Consider the following 15,307-nt stretch of genomic DNA (forward strand, 5'->3'; position numbering starts at 1 on the left):
TCTAATCATACTTGTATAAACTATTTACATTTGTGTTTTTTAAGTCAAATATATGTATATTAGGGGATTTAGCATGTCACAAGATTCTTCAACTTGATAATCACAATGGAGCATACACCGAATTAGCTAGTACTCAATCATATCACAATTTAAATAGAAATCACTCTTGAAGCTAAGCTTTTGACTTAGAAGATAGATGGAGCAAACAACTACCTTCTTAGTTATTTAACACATTACTATAGTGGAGTGCCCCTAATTTATTTACTTTTTATTACACACTCTTACTAACAAAATGGTGCTGACTTACTCAACAATTGTAAGCATTGGAGTGCCTACTGTCCTTTATTTAATAATGCCAAGGAAAAACGACTGAATTTTGGCTTCAAAAGTCCCTAAGTTCATTGGAAGATACTCACTACAACCTAAAAAAACTGAGTATAAGACATTTCAATTTTAGAAATTAATTTTTAAGCAACAAATCCTAGGCTAAATTCACCTAATCCAATGTCACGTGTTCTAGGTGTATTGAAGAATCTAAGCTCATCATCGAATATCATAAGTAGAGATTAGCTCATCATCGAATATCATAAGTACAAATTGTACTCATCATAGGAAAACAATACATAATAGTTACATTGTCGTGGAAAAATAGATTCAACTAAACTAAAATGACTATACTAAAATGATCATACATACTAAATATAACATGCAACCTAAATGCACAACACACCCCTAAACCTAAGGGATGTATTGTCCTTAATGCATGATCAGATATATAAGAGAAAAATGAAAAGAGAAATTTTTACAACAAATACTATAGCAAAATAAATGAAATGCAAGATGCATAGAAGAAAGAAAGAAAAAAGAACTTAGCTGGCTTGAACTAGCATGTAGATACTTCATTCTTCCCGACGAATGGATTTTCGGCTGCTCACTTTTTACTGTCACTTCCTATTTTTAGGGGTCATCTCTTCCCTTTCCTTGTCAGTTTTCGTGAGTTCATTGATCAAACAATCAATGTCACTGTCCTGTGCAGATACAGGAGATGGTGGTGAAGGTTGAACAAGGTCTTTCCCTTTGGTGGTGACATTGGTGGCAGTATCATCTTTTTTCTCCTTCTTCTTCATTCTCAGCATTTAGGGAGCCATCTTTTTGGGCTCTTCTGCAGCAATTTAAGTAAGTGCCTCGGTAGCAGGTTGAGTGGGTGCTTCAGCAATAGCTTGAGTGGGCTCCTTAACAGCATCATCAAACGGAAGTAATGTGGTGGGAAGATAGGAAATTCTGGTATTGTCTTTGTAAAATTCTTTTGCAGGGATTTCCTTAGAGCTAAATCCCTACTTTTCACATAAGCCTAATATGCAGTTTGCTGCTGTTGGGCTTGTATCATCTCCTTAGCTAAGTGAAACTGTTGGGTTTCAAAAAGGGACATCCTCTACTCTAACTACTTCAAGGAGTGCACTATTTACTGCTCAAGGGAGCTACGAGAAACTGGAGGTGCTGTCGTGGGAGTATGCGCAGTAGAGGAAGTGGTGGCATGGCTATGCTGAGTTGACCTGGCAGCACCAGTGCGTTGGATCTTTGAAAAGGTGGCCCTGGTCAGCCCACCCTTATTAGGGGTGATATCATTCTTTGTATTGAGAGAGACTCGGGCGGTTCAATATAGAGCAGTAATAAATGAGGGAAAATTTAAACTACTCGCATTCTTCTCAGCACACCGGTGTACTTCTTGAAAAATGATCCTCATCACATTAATCCTTCTCCCTTTTATAATGGAGTGAAAAAAAGCATTCTTCAACAAAGCCCTCTCAACAGTATAACACTCCTGACTGGAAACAGTCCATTGTGTTCCTTCAATATATAAGTCCTCCAATACCTGGGCTAAACCTTCAGTGGTAATACTTTCAGCAAACGGCATGTGTTTATCCTATATACCTGCAAGACCAAACTGTGCATTAATATAGTCTTCATCAAAAGGAACGAAAGTACCTCTTACGTAGATAAAAGGGGAATTTGGAGAGTTGACATAGGCAGAAAATTCTTAAACAATTTTTCCTAAAACATCCTCAGGGTGCAAGCAAAAAATATTTCTCCTATGCTTTTCTACTATGGAGGACAGAAATTCATCGTTCCCTATATATGGTTCATCTTTAAACAAGAACCCTTGCTCAAAATAGAAAGGGCACTTCACAAAGTTGATATTATATCTCGTGGCTGTGGCACTGTTAAAGAACATTTTCGGCTGTGTAGCACCAGCCCTTAATTATTCAAAAATTTTGGAGGAAATTTTGATGTGAGCCATTGTAGAAAATTGAAATAAATCTTGAAGATTGTGGTGGAAGAAAAGGTAAGAGAGATTGAAGAGAAAAAGTAATAAAAATGAAAACTTTAAGGGAAACTTAAGAGACGTGAGCAGTTGAGGAAAGAAAAATAAGGGAGATAGTGATAGTAGTTTAACAAAACTGAAACATGTTAGGGAAGTTGCGTGACATGGAGGAAGAAAGAAGAAAATTAAGAGGATCTTTTTTTGGGGGGAATGTGATGTGCCTTAATCCATAAACAAAAAGTTTAAATACTCTTCCATGGGCTCGCCAAGTAACAAAAATTGACCCAACTAACAAAAGAACAAATCTATTCCTTTGGGCTTATCTACCCGGTCATCCTCACGCTACCCATTTCCCAGTTTGTCGCAATGCTATGACAAACTTAACTTACTATCGCAACTACTCAGTTCACATTCTTTATTCTGTCTCTAGAAAAATAACTATTCAAAAATAGAAATAGAAACAATATTAGATAAGTATTATAAATAAAAGTAAAGCAATTAAAGAAAAAATAAATAAAAGAAATTGTTAACTTAAACATCTCAAAGATCAATGGAGTGCTTGTCTCGGTCCACATGGGCACCCCAGTAGTAGAAATATTTGATATTAATAGCTTCATGATGATACACTTGGGCTATTTTAAAAGGACCTAACCAGAGATACTTTAATGTACCAGGAAAAAAATTGAGCGTAGAGTTAAATAACAACACTTGTTATTCTGGTTCAAATTGTCGTGGCATGATTCTTTTATCGTGCCAATGCTTGGTCTTTTCCTTGTATAGCTGAGCATTCTCATATACTTGTGCTTGGAACTCCTCTATTTCATTCATTTATGACAACCTTTTATGCCCAGTAGCGACCCAATCCATGTTCAGCTTCTTAATAGCCCAAAATGCTTTGTGCTCAAGTTCAACAGGAAGATGACATGACTTGCCATAGACAAGCTTAAAAGGTAACATCCCCAATGGCATTTTGTATGCAATACGATATGTCCACAAATCTTCATCCAATCTGGTAGACCTATCCTTACGAGTAGGATTCACCACTTTTTCTAACTTTTTTAAATTTCTCTGTTTGAAATTTAAACTTGTTTGTTTGTTTAGGGGTGATATGCTGTGAAAATCTTATGTTTCACCCTATATCATTGCAAAGCATTAGCTACCAACGTATAATCTAAATGAGACCCTTCATCACTAATAATGGCTCTAGGTGTACCAAATCTTGTAAAAATATTCTTGTGTAAAAACTTCATTACTGACCTTGCATCATTAGTAGGAAGGGCAACAGCCATGACCCACTTAGAGACATAGTCTACTACTAACAGTATGTACACCTACTGACGGTAGAAATGGACCTATAAATTCTATTCCCCATACATCAAACAACTTAATCTCCAATATACTTTGCAATGGCATTTCGTGTCTCCTAGATAGATTTCTTGTTCTCTGAAAATGGTCGTATGACTGATAGAATTCATGAGCAACCTTGAACAGACTTGGCTAATAAAATCATGATTGAAATACTTTGGCAGCAGTCCTCTCCCTCTGAAATGTCTTCCGTACGACGCTGAATGACAATGTTGTAGAATGGTATGTATTTCGTGTAACAACCCGTTTTTTAATGGTGTCAGAAATAGTGGTTTTGAGGCCACCAAATCCAATAAGTTCATAAATATTATTATTTAATATTTACGAGTCAAACATGGTTTTAAAAAGGTTTTTGATATAGTGATTTTTGTTATATAAGCGAATTATTAAGTTCAAGTGGTATGACTCTAAGATCAAATAGTTTTAGAAAATGAGGTATCGGGACCTCATTTTTATAAACTGAGCCGTAAATATTTTTATAAATATTTATGAAGTGTCATTAAGGTGGTATTATATTTTCATTGAAAAATTTTAACATTTCAATAGTTAATTGATTAAAAAGGACAAAATTGTAAAAAGATGTAAAATTTAATCACTATTTGATTTGAGTGATTAAATGGTTAATTGAATAAAGGAAAAGGGATTTAAATGGTAATTAGACCATTAAAGGTGTTATTAGACAATAATGGACTTGAATTTGATGTTTTATTTAATTATTAACTAAGGTTAATATAGTAATTTGATAATTATATTAAATTAAAATGAAACAAAAGGTTAATTGGTTATCACCTTTTTAGTTTTCTCCTTCATCAACCGTACATCCATGGATGTTTGAGATGAATCTTTCGATCATGGAAAAATTTCTTGCATGGTGATTTTGGCTCCAATTTTAATAATTTTCATGTTTTTGAGATCGTTGCAACTAGGTCCACCGAGCCCGTACCTTCGATTTTGAAACTATTAAAGATTTTGAACATTTCAATTGATGAACCTTGTGATTTTAGATGTTAAATTATGAAGTTTAGATATTATTTTTTATTTAAAAGTATTTTATTAAGTGACTTTTGATGAATTTTCTAATTAGGGACTAAATTGTTAAAATAATAAAAGTTCAAGGATTAATGTGAAAATTGTGCCATGAATGGGCTGTTTTGGATACCGTGAGAGTTTGAATAAGCTCAATTTTGGGTAAAAATGGTTAATTTTTATGTTTTGGGCTTAGGGACTAAATTGAATAAAAGTAAAACTTTAGGGGCATTTTTGTAAAAATGTCAAAAATGACTAAATTGCATAAAATGAAATTTTTATTGTCTAAATTAATATATTGAATGAAATTATTAATTTAGATCAAGATCAAGTGGAAAGTCAAGGAAAATATAAAATTACCAAAATACCCCTAAACTTTGCTATTTCTGCAATTTAGCCAGGTAAGCGTGTATGAATTTTATTATGTATAATGTTGAATAAATTGAATGTTATTATATGATTTTATTGAAAACAAATCAATATATATATGTTATTATACAATTTATCATGTTATGAAACGACGTAAATCCAATGACGTACGACGATTATCGAGCTCATTTGAACCTTAGGAATTTGTAGGATACAAATGACATGTCATTAGGGTTTACATGTTTTGGGTGTTGGTCTTGAACGTCTTACCGATGGCTGAGGTCCAACATGTGTTGCGGATACTCCACAACTCGTGTGAGCAGGCCATTTTCACAACTCGTGTGAGCATACATGTACAGGAATTGACAGATTAAACTTGTATGAGTTAGCACACTATGTGTGAGCTATCCTGAGTATCCAACAGTGTTCTAAATGGTTCAACAGGCATTATTCAGATAAGAAACGGTAAGAGAATGATATGTATTATGACATGTACATATATGAACATCCTTGATATGATGATACATGGATATTATGTAAGTCAAGATGAGTAATAAACTCAAATGTTACATGTTGAGAATAAATTGTTTTCAGTGTTGAATTTATATGAAACATGTTCAAGTATGCTAACATGTGTTGTTGTTTGACGCTTAGGCATGTGCCAAGCCATTGGTTGAATGGTATTATGTTTACTTATAAGTTACATTGAAATGGTAAGTGCTCAAATTTAAATATGCTTGTGTTCATGAAAGAGTGGTAAGGTTTAAATTATGTAATTTCTATTGAAATGGTTTATTATGTGGTTTATTCCAAAATAGCTACGTTTAAATGCACTAGCTTGTGGCTATGGTTGATGATATGCTCATGTCTTGTGTGTTATGCATATGAAACGGGTGTGGAAAGGTAATGAAATAGTAAGTTCATACTTGAAGTGTATAAAAAATAAAATGATGAGTTGAATTGATGTTGTTATTTAAGTTAAAGAAAGTAAATGCTATGGAATGTAATGAAATGCAAATGAAAATAAGAAAATTTGAAAGGGTTTAAAGTTATTTAAAATCCTATTATGTTATGGATGATATGTATGTGTGATGCTGTGGATTTAGTCACTTTGTGAGTTGTTGAATATGGTTTCATGAATCTTGCGGTATTGGTATAGGATTATTCTTGATATGTATAAATTTCATATTTGAAATGGATTGGTATGAATAAATTTTATACGAGCTTACTAAGCATTCATTGCTTACGTAGTTGTTTTTTCTTTACTTTTCAGATTACCAGAAGCTCGATCGGGTTGGAAGTTTGTCAAAGATCCATCATGCTATCCAGAGATTATATCGATAAATTTTGATGTCTTGGTTAAGATTATATGGCATGTATAGGTGAACTTATGGTTGATGAATAGTTGAATGTTAGTTGATGTGTTTGGCATGTATATGTCATTTTGGGTGATGTAGCCTTGGTACATTTGGTGCCTTGTTGATAATGTGTTAAAGCATGTTTGAGTGGCCAAAGTGATATATAATGAATTGACCTCAACATGGTCAAGATATGGTATGCTTTGGAAAGGTTTTGAACTAGATATGGCATGAATCTAATATGGTGTGGTGATTATGTAGCAATTATGTTATGTTTTGGCATGGAAACAAGTTAACTGATAATTGGATAAATATGCATTGAAATGGTTGTATAGATATGTACCTATTTTTAACTAGATATGGCATGAATCTAATTATGTTATGTTATGTGTATTTGATTAATGTTTTAGCCATTATGTTTTGGCTTGTAAATTTGGTATTTTGAATGATTGAAAGGGTTGATATGTGGATATATGTATGTGTAGTTGGTGTTTATGGCTTCTGATGCTAAATGTTAAATGGTAAATTAGGTACATATGAGTGTGGATTTGATATGTGTACAAAATTGTAAGTTTTGGCTAAACTAAGCATTTGGTTATACATGTTTAATTGTTGTGATTGAGGTGCCTTTTGGGCATATTGGTTGTATGAATATGTACCTATTTGGATAGCTTGTTGTATGGTTTGGTGTACTTTGGGATGCTTGATTACATGTGGTAAATTGGTTATAGGTGTGTGCATGTGGGATGAGAAAAATGGCTTGGAAATGACCTATTTTACGTCCACACGGTTAGAGGCACGGGCGTGTATCTTAGCCGCATGTGACACACGACCAGGTGACAGAGTTGAGTGTCCCCTATAGGTTTTTAAAGGTTGCATTTTGAGAGTTACACGGCGTGGCACACGGGCGTGTGGCTTGGCCGTATGACCTAAGTCAGAGAGTTACATGAGCAAGGACACGGGCTGGGACACGACCGTGTGTCCCTACTTCAAATGTCGTGTGACCCTCGAAATGCAACCTTATATGAACATGTAATGGAAGAACTTAGGAAGATGGTTGTCGCCAAACGAATTCAGTAGCACATTGTCCGGTAGTGGCTGAGAGGGGCTGCATTCAGCTTCCTCTTTTCGTCTCTACTCAGCCGCTACCTTCTATTGTTGCCTTCGGATCTCCACACCCTTTAGAGTTTCCTCATTTTTCTTTTTATAAGCATTTCTTCCTAGGATAGCTCCAATAGCCTACGATATCGTCTCCTCTTTTTTAGGAAATTTTTTTGGTACAAGTAGAGTTAGGTTGAAACTAGTATGCGTTGAGTGTTGACTCGGTATTCTTCTTGAATTCCCATGGAATACAAGGAGGCAAACTATCCAACCTTTTTCCCCGGCAAACCTTCACACCTTTATTTCATTCTTCACATCCTAGACCTACCAAACCACCAAACACAACCCTTCCACACGCAATTAAAAGTATCTAACATGTAAACACAGTCCAAACTCCTAATACAAATGATAAAAATACTACTAAAATGTCCTAACACGCCACTAAATGTACCTAAGTACAAGCAGTTAGCTAGGTATAAAGGAATGAAATATAGCTTTTTTTAAAGAGTTATTAGTAATTGAACTTGAGAATTGGATTTGAGATCGTAAATTGGGCTCGGGATCTAGAAACTAAGACCAAGATCCAAAAACTGGTCGAACCAGGCCTGGTATGTGAAACCAGGCTAACAGTCCAGCAAGTGGCTGGACCAGATCGGTTGGGCTATCACTAGCCCGGACCGAACTGGTAGAAACCGAACCAGCTCGAGGTGTCGAAAGCTGTGACAATGGCATTCCAGTGGTCGAGAAATGGTCGGCAGCGGTGGGTCTTCGGTAGTTGAGTAGTAGAAGAATTACACTCCTATTGAGATTCTACTCGAGAATTTGATTTTAGATTAACTATTCAAAAAATAATATTATTTTAATAGATATAATATTAAATTTAGTTTAATACTTATCTTTATAGTATTTTGTTAATTTAATATTAAAGTGATTATCTTAATATTTAATTTAATTTAATGTTTATCTTGTAGATAAATATTCTATTAATTTCATATTAAAGTGATTAAGTTTAATCATAGTTGAACTCTTTAAACTTTTTCTATATAAAGAGAGCCTTGGGTAATTATTTACACATACTTGAATTCAAGAGAAATTTGTAGAGAGAAAATTCTCTGAAAAAATTATTTTAGAAAATTTCTAGATATATTTTTCTTATTTACAACTTGGCCCAAAAGTTTAGAGAAATTACAAAATTACCCCACTGGTAATTTTTGTGAAAAATTTTCTGATTCGAAACGAGCCCACACTTGACAAACGTGAGCTTGAGGATAACAGATAATAATACTCGGTTGAAGCGTTCATCCTAGACGAATTGAAAAGGTACAATTTTGGTTAAGTGTTTATTACTTTAGTTATCACAACCAAGTTCTTGTTTTGGAAAAAAAAATTAAAATTTTGGTTCTTCCCTAAATTTATTTTGCGTTGCATTTTCCAAACTCAATTTTCCAATAGGGACAACACCAGGAGTATGGCAAGGTGGTGGCGGAGTGGGCTATTATACTAATCTGTCGTGATTTGGTGCAGTAGATTAAACTAGTTTTCACATTTAAGGAGCTTGAATACAAGCATTTTCTTTATGTTTTAATTAAGTTTCTTTAGTTTTATTTATACTCAATAAAATGTGTACATTGAGTCTTTTATTAACCTTAAGGGTTGAATAAGGCCTAAGGGAGAGCTAACTTACTTTGTAAGTGTGTGGGAGACCATTAGAAGGCATTTTGGGTCAATACTAGACGTTATGTCGCAACATGGGAGATCCAATATCACAAAATAGATAGCAGAATAGAGAAAGTGAGAAACTGTTGTCAATGTCGCGATACAGGATGAGGGTGTCGCGACACAGGCTAAGGGTGTCGCGACATACCCTTGGAGACTATTACAGAGGAGTAGACTGGCTGCCATGTCGTGACATAGGTCCTAGTATGTCGCAACGTCGACTCTATGACAAGAATAAAACACAAAGTAAGGAATTTTTGGTCTGCACAATCAAACTTAATGCTCGGGAACGTTAGCTAACCCAGGGTTAAGGACGACGGCTACCTGAAGGCTATAAATAGGCTCTTTTGGCACACATTCCATTAGCTTAGATTCTCTCTTTAGGTTTGATTTTTTTTCTTTCTTTCTTTAGGTTTTCATAGTTTTAGTTTATTTGTTCTTTTTATCTTTTAAGAGTTCTGATTTATAGAGGATATCAACTGTTATGGATTCGTGCTTATTATCAATATGAATTAGGCTTTTTTTTTAAAATCTCTATTTTTAATTCATTCTCGATGATTAATTCTTCTATCTATTCCATGTTGTTTATGAAAGCCATGAGGAACTAATCCTTCTATGGGGGATTAGTGAGTGGAAGCATGATCTCTTATCTGTTTTGTAGGGTTACTCAACCGATCAATTGTTTGGGAAAGGAAGAACGTGAAGCAAACCCTAGACCTGATAACCCGGGGAAGTCATCAAGGTGGGAATTAACCCAAAATTGTTATTGCCCATTCGTGAACACCTTTACCCCAAGCCAGTCTGGACTGTGAGGTTGGAAGATAGGTAGTCCTTGCTTACCCGTTATGTTAGTGGAAGATCAGAAGATCCTGCTAGGGTAGTAGCTAGTTGGTTGACGAGGAACCCGAGACGACAGTTGATTGGGATTGTTGAAGCGAGCTAATCACCCATCTTCAGATTCGATTCACTTTATTCGTTATATCTCTTGAAATTCAATTCTTTTATGTTATTTTACTTTCTTACTATAACTGACTTAAGGTATTAATTAGATATTTAATTGTTTAGGTTAAGATTGATTTATTACTCGCCTCATTTAGGTACGATCCTCGGAGTACTCACCTACTTCTTTGTAAAATCTATATTACAACTCGACCTGTATACTTGGAGATAACACCTTATAACTCTCTATTTTATTGCAGTATTCACACTTTGGATGTTAGTACGTCCGGAGGCGGTCATATACATATAGTGGATGTGTGGCGTAGTCAGGTATACACTTTTCGAGTTTGTAGTAAATAAACTTATAACTTGTAAAGATTTGTATCAAGATTAATGTAACAAAATATATTTTAAATACTTCCCTTGTTTTCATATAATAAGTTTTCAATTAAAATGTCAAAGAACATGTTTAAAGAAATAAGAAATTATAAACTGTTTTTGTTAATGATTAAGTTTTGTTTAGTAACACCCAAAATTCAAACCTGGTGAATCGGATCGGGTTTAGGGCGTTATAAATCATCCCTTGCTTTGGCCTTTATATCTCCATCCTACGCACTCAATTAAACCAATCAGCACAACTTGAGGCTCGTTTCAGCTTATTGGGTCACAACACTTACAAAATGTGTTAAAAACACTTATTTTTATCAACTTTCTATCCTAAGGCCTAAATAGTGAAAACGAAATATAAAATCCTAAATTGCCAAGAAAGCAAGCTCCTTAAGTGCGAAATTGACTTGAATGGACTACTAGATTTAACAATAGGTCATGTACCGGGGTTTTAACGACAGTTCATGTATCGGGGTTCTCCTTCTTAAATAATTATTCGAGAATCAGCTAAACCTGACTCTGATACCACTAAAATTGTAGCATTCAACCGAATGGACGGACGACCGACCCTTCGTGATTTCAACTATCATCATAAGCGAAAATAAATCAATAACTAATCATTCATGATTGAATCCGAAAAAAAAATTTATCAGTGTTCATCCAATGACCTTGTAATAAGTGTGTTACCCTCATAGGATTATATTTTATCTCATGGTAACCATTACAACTTCCTTCATGAAAAGTCAATTACTATCATAAAGTAATCAAGTCATTCATCACAAAGATGAACCACCTATGGCCACGTTTAGTTTTCATCAACCATGTAATGTCTATGAGAGGATATCATTTACCCATGTCTCAGGCTATGAATTCCACTATTGTGAATGATGCTAAATACCGTAGAATTCGTACACGTAACGCACCTGCTTTCAGTTCCTTATCTATTCAAACTTAGGCTTTTACTTATATAAAAGTATACGAGTCACACGTACATAGTTTGTCATCCACTCAGGATTTAGGTATGCCACACCATGAACGTCACAAGTGAATAAATCCATAAACAGATTTAAGATCTATTCTTCTTGGGTCCAGTCCAATATACTATCAGTCTAGTTAGTCACATCTATGTCTCTATCTTCTAAGAGTCATCCACTTTGATGCCCAAGGCAAGGTATCTCCCCAATTGGACTTGATAAACATATTTGTCTTTTAATCAATTTGCTCATATCTGATTAGACTAATGACATGTTTAGGTTTGTCTACTAATACAAGTTGTCATTTCATATCATGATTCGACTACGTAATACCGCTTAGTATTAGTTTAAACATTCGACAACCAATGAGCAACATTTGCTTTCATTTTGCTTTGCGTACAAAAACCATTTTGTGGAAAATCATACAAAGTATAGTAATGTAATGAATGAATTATTTTTATTAATTAATCTGTTCAAAAAAATTACAAGTTTATAGATGAATATACTATATTTAGGGCACCAGATCTAACAATTAGTTATTATGTTACAAATGAAAAAAATGGTACTTAATGATGAATAACATGAATAGTATGTACAAGTTATGTAGTAATGGTAGATTTGACATGAATATGTATATGAATTGGTCTGCAAGATTGATTATATGTATGACCATATTAAAATGAAAATGTTTGACATGAAATGGCATGAGATTAAATTATGAATTGAATGTGTGCATTTTTATAAACTTGTTTTATATTATCTTGAATCATGAAAATACCACTGATCATTTTCGTTCAACGTATGGTTTGTTTTAAGTATGGCATGTACCTAACTAGAGTCTATTTTGGTATAATAATATGTTTTTGGTGAACATTTGAACTAGAAGTTGATATATATAGAATTTTTCATATGAATGTAATATGTAATTGAGTTTAATGTATGGTTCAAATATACAAAATGTTTATGTGCTCATGGCTTAAATGATTAAGCATATAATTTAAATGTTTGAATTAATTGTACTAGGTGATGTGGCATTGGTACACCATCAAACAATGTGTTTTTTTTAATGTTTGAATCATGAGGCTTGAATATTTTGGCCAAAAATGTTTTGTAGTTGTGTATTTGGGATGATTTGGTGCTTGTGTGTAACACCCTATACCCGGTCCGGTCACCAAGCCCAAATATCAGGATGTTACACCACCGTCACGCATCATACACATTATAAAATGTCACATTAATAGGCAGTCATCCTTTTTACTAGAGTTCTTATAAATTTTTACGTCAAGCATATATGAATCATCATTAAAACATGTGAAACATACTTCGAACAAACTTATAATATCGATTAAAGTCTAACCACATTACCTTATCCCCCACAGTTCAAAGAAATAATATTAATACCACCTACGCAAATACTAAAGCCTAACTTGGATCGCTTCCTTGGTATCCCCGCACCGCTCACACCGCAAACACTAAATATCTGAAATGGTTAGAGAGAGTGGGTGAGCTTTAACAAGCTCAGTGAATGTTGGAGTAACCACAAGGTATACACAATATCCAAGGTTAATCAAGAGCATATTACAACACGTTCACAACCAGATTCTAACCAAGTCAAAATAACATATTCACGTTTCATTAAATTATAAAACTAACATATACTCCTACATGCAATTACACTCAAGTCGCTTATACATGTAATTCATTTAATAATAATTCATCAAGACTAAACAACGTATACATGATTTAATAACTCACAAGTCTAGCTGATATATTCATATACATTCACAAGTTAAATGGAAACGACCCAAAATACAATTACATACAAAATTTACCATGAGGATGTACTAACATTTTCATGAAACTTAAATAAACTCATTTAGCATATTATTCACATGTTTATGCATCCATCTCACATCGTATTATCACAACGAATTAGATCACATTTAAACGATAATTTGACACTTAAGGCTATGAAACATAAAAGTGGGCTCTACCACTACACATCGGATACAGAGATCTCCAACACATCAAATGACTCGTAGAGTCAAACATATCCCAAAAGTGTAGCATATAGTTAACACTCTCCAACACACCAAACATGTCCCGTTGAATGGAGTTTAGCTCACATTCCTTTTTCTCTCCAATTTGTCCCAATGCTTCAATGCCCAAAAACAAAATACGTATAGTTGAGTACTCACAATCCTATGGCATGCCAACTATATCCAACGGTTTCAAGAGATTACAAGGCCAAAATATCCACAATTACACAATCTTAATTATTGGTTTAATGCATGTCACCTCTGTCCATTTTCATCAACTTACATCATAAACTTGTACACAATGCATGCTTATCGGATTCACGTTTAATTACACTTTAAGTGCCACAATTGTAACACCCCTTAACCCCAAACCGTCGCTGGAACAGGGTTACGAGGCACTACCGAACATATCAAACAATTTACAATTAATTTTTAGATAAATAACTAACATGTTAAAATAAAACATAAATTCTTATAAATTTTACTAGTTGACTTCATTCATTTTATTTATTTATTTATTTTTATAAAATTTGGTAGCATTTCTGCTTATTTTTACATAAAACCCCCTGCAAATTTCAAGATTATAACCCGACCAATTCCAATGTTTCAACCAACATTTATATCCTCAAGCATAATTAAAATCATACTTAACATTTTAACTACTATCATATAGATTGCATAAAAAGATTTATCAAATAACATATATTACATCTAGACTAAATACTTTGTAACATAATACATCAAAATTAAGTCTTCTATACATGCCATAATTTTAGAGTGATGATTACAGAATACCAAAAGTTGTGGATAGTGTAGATGAGTTTCCGACTATTTTTCGAATTCCGAGCTGAACTGGTAACACTATAAAACAGAGAAAAAGAAAGAGAAGTAAGCATATAGCTTAGTAAGTAGGCATATGACAAATAAACAAATTTTTAACATGATTCCATAGAAACATAATTTTATTCACACATAAATTTCCTTGCTTGTTCAATTTCCAGCAAGCTGGTTTTCTGTGTCATGGTCACTAATTTATTTTTATATGGAGCTACAGGACTCCAAATTAAGTTTCGTAAATTTTTGTCAAAACTAGACTCACATAAATTTCCACCATAAAATTTTCAGAATTTTTTATTTAGTAAATTAGTACATTTTATTCTTTAAACTTTCCCTTGTTTCACTATTCGACAGCTCTAACCTCTCTTTACTAAAATTTAATTAACTCTTTTTATAGACTTCAAAAGATGTTATTGTTTGTTTCTCTTGTAAATAGACTAATTGATAAATTAAAGCATGTAAATTACAAGCCATAATTATTTTTTTTTTACAATTTTTGGTAATTTTTCAAATTTGGAATAGGGGATTTCGGAATCAATTCAACTCTGTCTCACTAAAATTCAAATATTTCAAAATATATAATTCTTTATCTTGCTCTATTTCTTTCATGTAAAAATAGACTCATTTAGCTTAAATTTAATATATTATTAAGCCTCTAATTCAATTTTCACCATTTATGGTGAATTTTCAAATTCGCTCAACTGCTGTTATTCAAAACTGTTTTATTTCAAAATTTACTCTTTTGTAGTTTTGATATCTCATACCATCTTATACATGGGTCGATTAAGTATCAAACCCAATATTCCTCAAATAATCTTGTCCATTTCATATATACATTCACTTTTCCAATTTCCCTGTTGAACACTCGGAATA

This window comes from Gossypium hirsutum, chromosome D02 (genome assembly GCF_007990345.1).
Source record: "Gossypium hirsutum isolate 1008001.06 chromosome D02, Gossypium_hirsutum_v2.1, whole genome shotgun sequence".
Classification (NCBI taxonomy): domain Eukaryota; kingdom Viridiplantae; phylum Streptophyta; class Magnoliopsida; order Malvales; family Malvaceae; genus Gossypium; species Gossypium hirsutum.